Consider the following 6,734-nt stretch of genomic DNA (forward strand, 5'->3'; position numbering starts at 1 on the left):
CTCCCTCTCTGCTCCTCCCGTGCTCGCGCTCTCTCTCCCTTTCTCAAAATAAATAAATAAATAAATAAGAAAATAAAAAATAAAAGTAAATGAAGATTAAAAGCATTAAATGTTTTAATAAATACAAGGAGTAAAAAAAGTGCTTGGCACAGAGTACATATGAATCAATTCTCTTGATTGGTAAGGGAGGGGGAAACAGAATTTTCTCAATCTGCTTGTGACTCCTAAAATTTGCAACTAAATGACCTCATAGAGACCCACCCCTCGTTCTTGGTTGATAGAAACTATTTCCATAATTGAAAGGATAGCAACAGAAGCATGGCCCCAAACTGTAGCACAAACCATTCCCAGTGATAGGACAAAGTTGCTCTGGTCATAGCTTGTCCACAGGCCTCCAGGGGTTAAGGTGACGGCGGAGACCAGGGCACGCACGCAGGGCAGGGTGGAGATGGCAGGTGCACTGGGCAGGGGCGGGGGCGGAGAGCAAGGAGGTGAATAGGAGAAGGTTGACTTCAAACCATATGTTCTGTAAAACACGCCTGATGTTCTGCTTTAGGTATAGGTGGGGTGATCGTATAATTTATCATCCAAACTGAGCCGGTTTGGGGACTGCAAGGGGACAACAGGCACAAACCAAGCAATCCAGGATGAATGGTTATCCTGACCACAGGGATTATGGCAACCTCTTTGCTGCTACCCCATTCCAGTTAGGAATCAGATCTTTTGTATACCTTAGGCCCTTTAGGGAAGAAATGCCTTGGAGATGGGGCTTCGGGGATGGACCTTACGACCTCAACTTGGAGGAAGATGTGAACAGAGAGAGAGCGAGAGAGAGAGAAAGAGAGAGGGAGTATGAGTGCAAAAACACTCGAACATTACTTGTAATTGACAGTTAAAGTCAATTAATTTTAATTGACTTGCACATTAAAAAAATAAATCCTGGCCAAAATCATCATCATCACCATCATCATCATCATCCACAATAATTATTATTACGTATTATTTTTCATGGCATAATTGCCAACCTATCCACGCTGCTACTACAAAGTGCCTTTAAGACCTAGTGCATCGTAACCATGGTGGGATATCATAATAGTATCTAGTGTTTAGTGCATAATTATGATGTCTCATGTGCTGATGTAAGTATTTGCCTATACAGTTGCGTTTCTTCTCCAAACAGTGCTTTGAGGTCGGTCTATTATCAGCCCCATCTAACAGGTAAGGAGAGGTGGGCAACGATAGGCCATGTGCCTTACCTGGGGAAGAGGTGGTGAAGGTGGGCTTACGCCCAGGCAGCCGATCCTGTACTGCTTTCTCTGACACCCCAGTGCACATTGGTTCCCCCTTAGTAGGTTTTCAGATTCATTCCTGACTATTCAGACCCCAAGGGTGGGCATTTTTTAAACCATCCCTGTGTCCCCTACAGTGTCTCGCACTTGCTAACAAGTTCAAAGCTCGGGGTACCTGGGTGGCTCAGTCAGGTTGAGCATCTGCCTCTTCATTTTGGCTCAGGTCATGGTCTCCTGGTTCGTGAGTTCGAGCCCTACTTGGACAGCACAGAGCCTGCCTGGGATTCCTCTCTCTCCCTCTCTCTCTGCCCCTACCCTGCTCTCTCTCTCTCAAAATAAATAAACTTTAAAAGAAAAAAAGTTCAAAGCTTGCTTGCTGCAGACCAACTATAAAAACAAAGTGTGTGGTAAAGGGAGCAATTTAAACACTGCCAAGCTATTTGATGATATTAAGCAATATTGTTATTTTTGAGATGTGATGATAGTATCGTGCTGATATTAAAAAGAGAGCCCTTACAGTTTAGATTTATACTGAGTATGATACCTCTAAGTCCCTTCAAAATTATCCAGAGGGGGTTGGAAAGCAAGGAGTGGGCAGGAATATAGAAAAAGCTAGATCGGCCGAGTGGTTGATTGTTGTTGAAGCTGGAATGTGGGACAAGGAGTTCCCCTCCATTATTGTTGATGTATAACCTTATCCACAGCAAACGGTTTTTAAAACTTGCTTGCAATATTTAACCCAATGGGAAAACCATGGGAATGACTGAGGGCAGTAGGCAAAATCTATGCCCCCTCGTGCTCATTAGCTCGAACTTTGCCCAACTCCCTTAAATGCTCTGGGCCCATGTCTTCCCCTCTTGAAAGGAAAAGTTTGCCCTTGACAATTTAAAAAAAAAATTTTTTTTAAGTTTTTATTTCTTTATTTTGAGAGAGAGAGAGAGAGAGAAAGAGAGAAAGCGTGAGCAGGGTAGGGACAGAGAGAGAGGGAGAGAGAATCCCAAGCAGGCCCCATGCTGTCAATGCAGAGCCTGACACGGGGGCTCGAACTTATGAACTGTGAGATCGTGACCTGAGCCAAAATCAAGAGTCGGACGCTTAACTGACTGAGCCACCCAGGCGCCCCATGCCCTCGACAATTTCTGAGGTCCCGCTCCAGCTCCAAAATGTTTACAGATTCTCTGATTCGGAGGCAATAGTGGAAGGAAAAAAAGTCACCAACTTCTCGCCCTGGTGGCCACATAGAGATGCCCAAACCATTCATTCCTCTTTAACCTTCAAGCACGGTGCCTCTTGCTTCCATTCGTCTTCCTCCCTGGCTGGGTGACTTTGGGGAAGTCATTTCACGTCTCAGTTTCCTCGCCTATAAAATGGGGTAAGAATGGGGTCACCCCCTAGGGCTGCGATGACAATTGCATGAGTTAATATATGGAAAATGCTAAAAGCAGTGCCCAGGACATAGTAAGCACCCAACAAACGGTAAGATATTCTTTATTATTTTAACTTTATAGCTATTAAAACGAATTGTGGTCCAGTGAGGAGAAGTGATGTAGTCAGCACCTCGGTTTTCATAAACAACGGAGCAGACATTTACAAAGGCAAGTTTTCTGACCGTAAATCCAACGCCGCTCCCCCGCTTTTCAAATTGCCCTCCGAGGCCATTATTATGAAAAATAGCAATTATGAAAAATTATACTAAACAACAATCTGGGCGGATCAGGTACTACCCGAAGACTCCAGCAGTCATCAGAAACTAAGTTAACATTTATTGTTAACACAGAAACTTAGTGTGAGTTGCAGCCCGCGGCCTCTGGGTCTTGGAGCCAGCCAGCGGCTTCTCCCAGACAGCCTGGAGCCCGGCACATGGAGAGGCTGGGTGGCTGAGAGGTAAATTGAAGCAGCAGGAGTCAGGCAGCACAGTGAATGGACCCCAGGGGGGTGGGGTGGGGGGTGGTCTCGAGGGAGCTTCTGTTTGCCACCATGTACACAGCCCCCCTTGGAAAGAATCGAGCCTTCTGGGCAGGCTGACCTGAGGTGACCAGTTTCTTTGCCAAACGACAGCATAGGATGAGGAATTTTTCCAGCAGCTCTCCCATCGTCAGCCTCTCCACTTCTCTGGGGCCTTAATTTATCTTCTCGAGATTATTTTCTTAACGCTTTTAGAAAGGTTACGTGCCAAAGAAGTAAAAGCGATCTCCACGTGCGCACGTGGAGAGGAAAGATCTGGGGTTAAAGAGGGAGTCGCGGAATGATGTGTGTGGGATCCGCAAAGCACATCAAACATTAGGTGGAAACATACAAAGGTGGTGCACATTTGACCATTGTGACCCGTAAAACCAGCGGTTTCACGTGGTTTATAATACGTTTAACTGTTATCTCTCCAAGGATGCACACCAAGCCATCAAGTGTCTTTGGCAAGGGGCGTGGATTTGGGAAAGAGAGAGGGTAAGTGGGCGAGTTCACTCCCTCCTCCCTTTTCTTTCCGTGCCGCTGGGACTTTTCTCCAAGTATGCTCGTGTATTACTTTTATAAGTTAAACATGAAACAAGGGGCACCTGGGTGGCTCAGTCCATTAAGCATGTGACTTTGACTCAGGTCATGAGCTCACGGTTGGTGAGTTCCAGACCCACCACGGGCTTGCGGCTGTTCGCACAGAGCCCGCTTCAGATCCTCTGTCCCCCTCTTGTTCTGCCCCTTCCCTGCCCATGCTCTCTCTCTCTCTCTCTCAAAAATAAACATAAAAAAATTAAATGAAATTAAAAAAAATAAAAATGAAAGAAGGTGGGGTTTTTTTGGCCACATTTAGTTATGTCAAGTAACTTCTGGAATGAATTTACGAATTAATAAATATTTATTATGTCAGGGTAAACATTCCTATTCTCAAATATTTTTGCATTTTGCATAGATCAGGGCTGTCACAGACTTCCAGTTTTCCCGCCTTGACTGAATTTTGTCTTTTTCTCACTGGTGTGACTTCATTTAGGAGGAAAGGATAGTGGGGATAATTTTCTTTTCATATGTTTTTAACGTTTATTTTATTTTTGAGACAGAGAGAGACAGAGCATGAATGGGGGGAGGGTCAGAGAGAGAGGGAGAGACAGAATCGGAAGCAGGCTCCAGGCTCTGAGCTGTCAGCACAGAGCCCGACGCGGGGCTCGAACCCGTGAACCACGAGATCATGACCCGAGCCAAAGTCGGACACTTAACCGACGGACCCACCCAGGCACCCCTTTTCATATGTTTTTAAATGGAGGCCACATTTCTAACCCCTGAAGACTAAGTTCGGGGCCCCACCACGTGCTTTCATCGGTGACACGTCTGTGTCCCCACACTTCTCACTCTCTGTGAATACCTGCCTGTGTCTCCCAGCATTCCGCTCCCTGCCTTCACCACCATAAAGAACAAGAACACAACCACCACATCTGTTCGTGAGCCCTCCCTCCCTCGCGCACAGTGGTCGGCACATGGGGGGCTCATCAACATTTGTTGAACGGATGAAAGCTTACATGCATCCGGGGGATAAACTTTCATAAATTGTTCATTTGTATCTCAAAGAAAATCCATGCCACCGTTATAGCAATGGCAGAGCAGAGCTTTAAAGAATTACTCATGTAATGGTTCAAGGGCAAAGAGCTAAAAGCAAGTCAGAAACTTCTTCATGTTTTGTTCAAAGCCCACTAACACTTCAACATGTATTAAATGTTAATAAGCAGCTATCTGGGTCAGTGGGTTAAGTAATAGCGACGCTGGAAGGCGAGAGGTGAAGAAATATATGGAAATTACTTTCGGGGACAGCACCAAAGCTCAACTCATATAATAGCATGCTAGTGACTTAACCATATTATCTTTTTCCCTTTTCTCATACGGCAGGCCTCGGTAAAGTGACAGCGTTCTCTTTACTCAAGCATCTGATAAAATCTGGAAAATATCAGGGAGGATCCGAGGGTTCCGTCACCTTCTTCTCCTTAGTGGCAGAAAAAAAAAAAAAAGAAAAAGAAAAAGAAAAAAAAGAAAATCACTGCATTTTTAACAAAACTGTCAGGAGCTGATTATATAGTTTGTAGCCCATCCTTTCCGACTCCTTGCATTTGACCGTTTTTCTGCACATTGTCACGGAGCCCAAAGAAACAAACAAAGAGATGTTGTAAGCCGAAGTTGCTTCTCCTTAAAAGCAATACAAAATGATAATAATAATAATAGAGAATGTCTTTTGAGCCTTTGCTATGCGTCAAGTACTTTACCAAGATCACTGGTTGAGGGGTGAGGGTGGTTCTGCCCCACAGGGAACATTTGGCAATGCCTGGAGATATTCACTCTCACAAACGAGGGGGGGGGGGGCGGCAAGAGAAGTGATATCGGCAGTTGGTGGATGGAGGTCAGGAATGCTGCTAAACATCTCGCACTGCACAGGACTACCTTCCCATGACAAAGAGTTATCCAGCTCAAAATATCAATAGGGCTAAGGTTAATAAACTGTTCATAAACTGCTTTAGATGAGTTGTCTCATATAACATTCAAAAACGGCCCTAGGACAGTGCAGTCTCCATTTTACAGATGGGGAAACTGAGGCACGGGCAGGTTAGGTAGCTCTTTCTAGCCACGCAGCTCTGTAAGCAGCAGGGCGACTGTTCAGCCCAAGCCTGTCCGACTCTGGAGGACCTCACCTTGGCACTGTATATTGGTGGGAAAGAAGCAGAAAATGTCCGATTCGCTGTGGATTTTACGATTGCATAACAGATCCATCACTGACGCCCCTTAGGAGCACCGAAGCTCCAACTCTTCTCTTGGCCCAAAATGTGAACTCTGTGAGTGTACTTACTCTCTTTACCATCTTTCGACTGAAACATTCTGACGTTGTATTATTTTTTCTTAAGATAATGAGTTATCGTTAGTAATAACGCTAGTTAATAAAAACATTAAGAAAGCGAATAGTTCTCTAAAATAATGGAAAGGGGGCGCCTGGGTGAAGCAGTCGGTTAAGCGTCCGACTTCAGCCAGGTCACGATCTCGCGGTCCGGGAGTTCGAGCCCCGCGTCAGGCTCTGGGCTGATGGCTGGGAGCCTGGAGCCTGTTTCCGATTCTGTGTCTCCCTCTCTCTCTGCCCCTCCCCCGTTCATGCTCTGTCTCTCTCTGTCCCCAAAATAAATAAACGTTGAAAAAAAAAATTTATAAAAAAAAATAAAATAAATAAAAAAAAAAAATAAAATAAAATAAAATAAAATAATGGAAGGGCTGGCAAAATAATGAAATATTAAATTCAAGGGTGCGGGGGGGCGGGGAGGGGCTCAGTCAGTTGAGCATCTGATGCTTGATTTCAGCTCAGGTCGTGATCTCACAGTTTGTGGGTTTGAGCCCCCATGTAGGGCTCTGTGCTGACAGTGCAGAGCCTGCTTGGGATTCTCTCTCTCCCTCTCTCTCTCTCTCTCTCTCTCTCTCTCTGCCCCTCCC

The 6,734-nt window shown here is 45.2% G+C and overlaps 1 long non-coding RNA gene across 1 annotated transcript; it reads left to right on the forward strand.

Moving 5' to 3' along the window:
- Nucleotides 1-3,668: 3,668 nt before the first annotated feature.
- On the forward strand, nt 3,669-5,485 carry LOC109499162. The gene is made up of 2 exons (XR_002156339.3): nt 3,669-3,731; nt 5,157-5,485. It is a non-coding gene; the product is annotated as an uncharacterized LOC109499162 (long non-coding RNA).
- Nucleotides 5,486-6,734: the final 1,249 nt, after the last annotated feature.

This window comes from Felis catus, chromosome B1 (assembly GCF_018350175.1).
Source record: "Felis catus isolate Fca126 chromosome B1, F.catus_Fca126_mat1.0, whole genome shotgun sequence".
Classification (NCBI taxonomy): Eukaryota; Metazoa; Chordata; class Mammalia; order Carnivora; family Felidae; genus Felis; species Felis catus.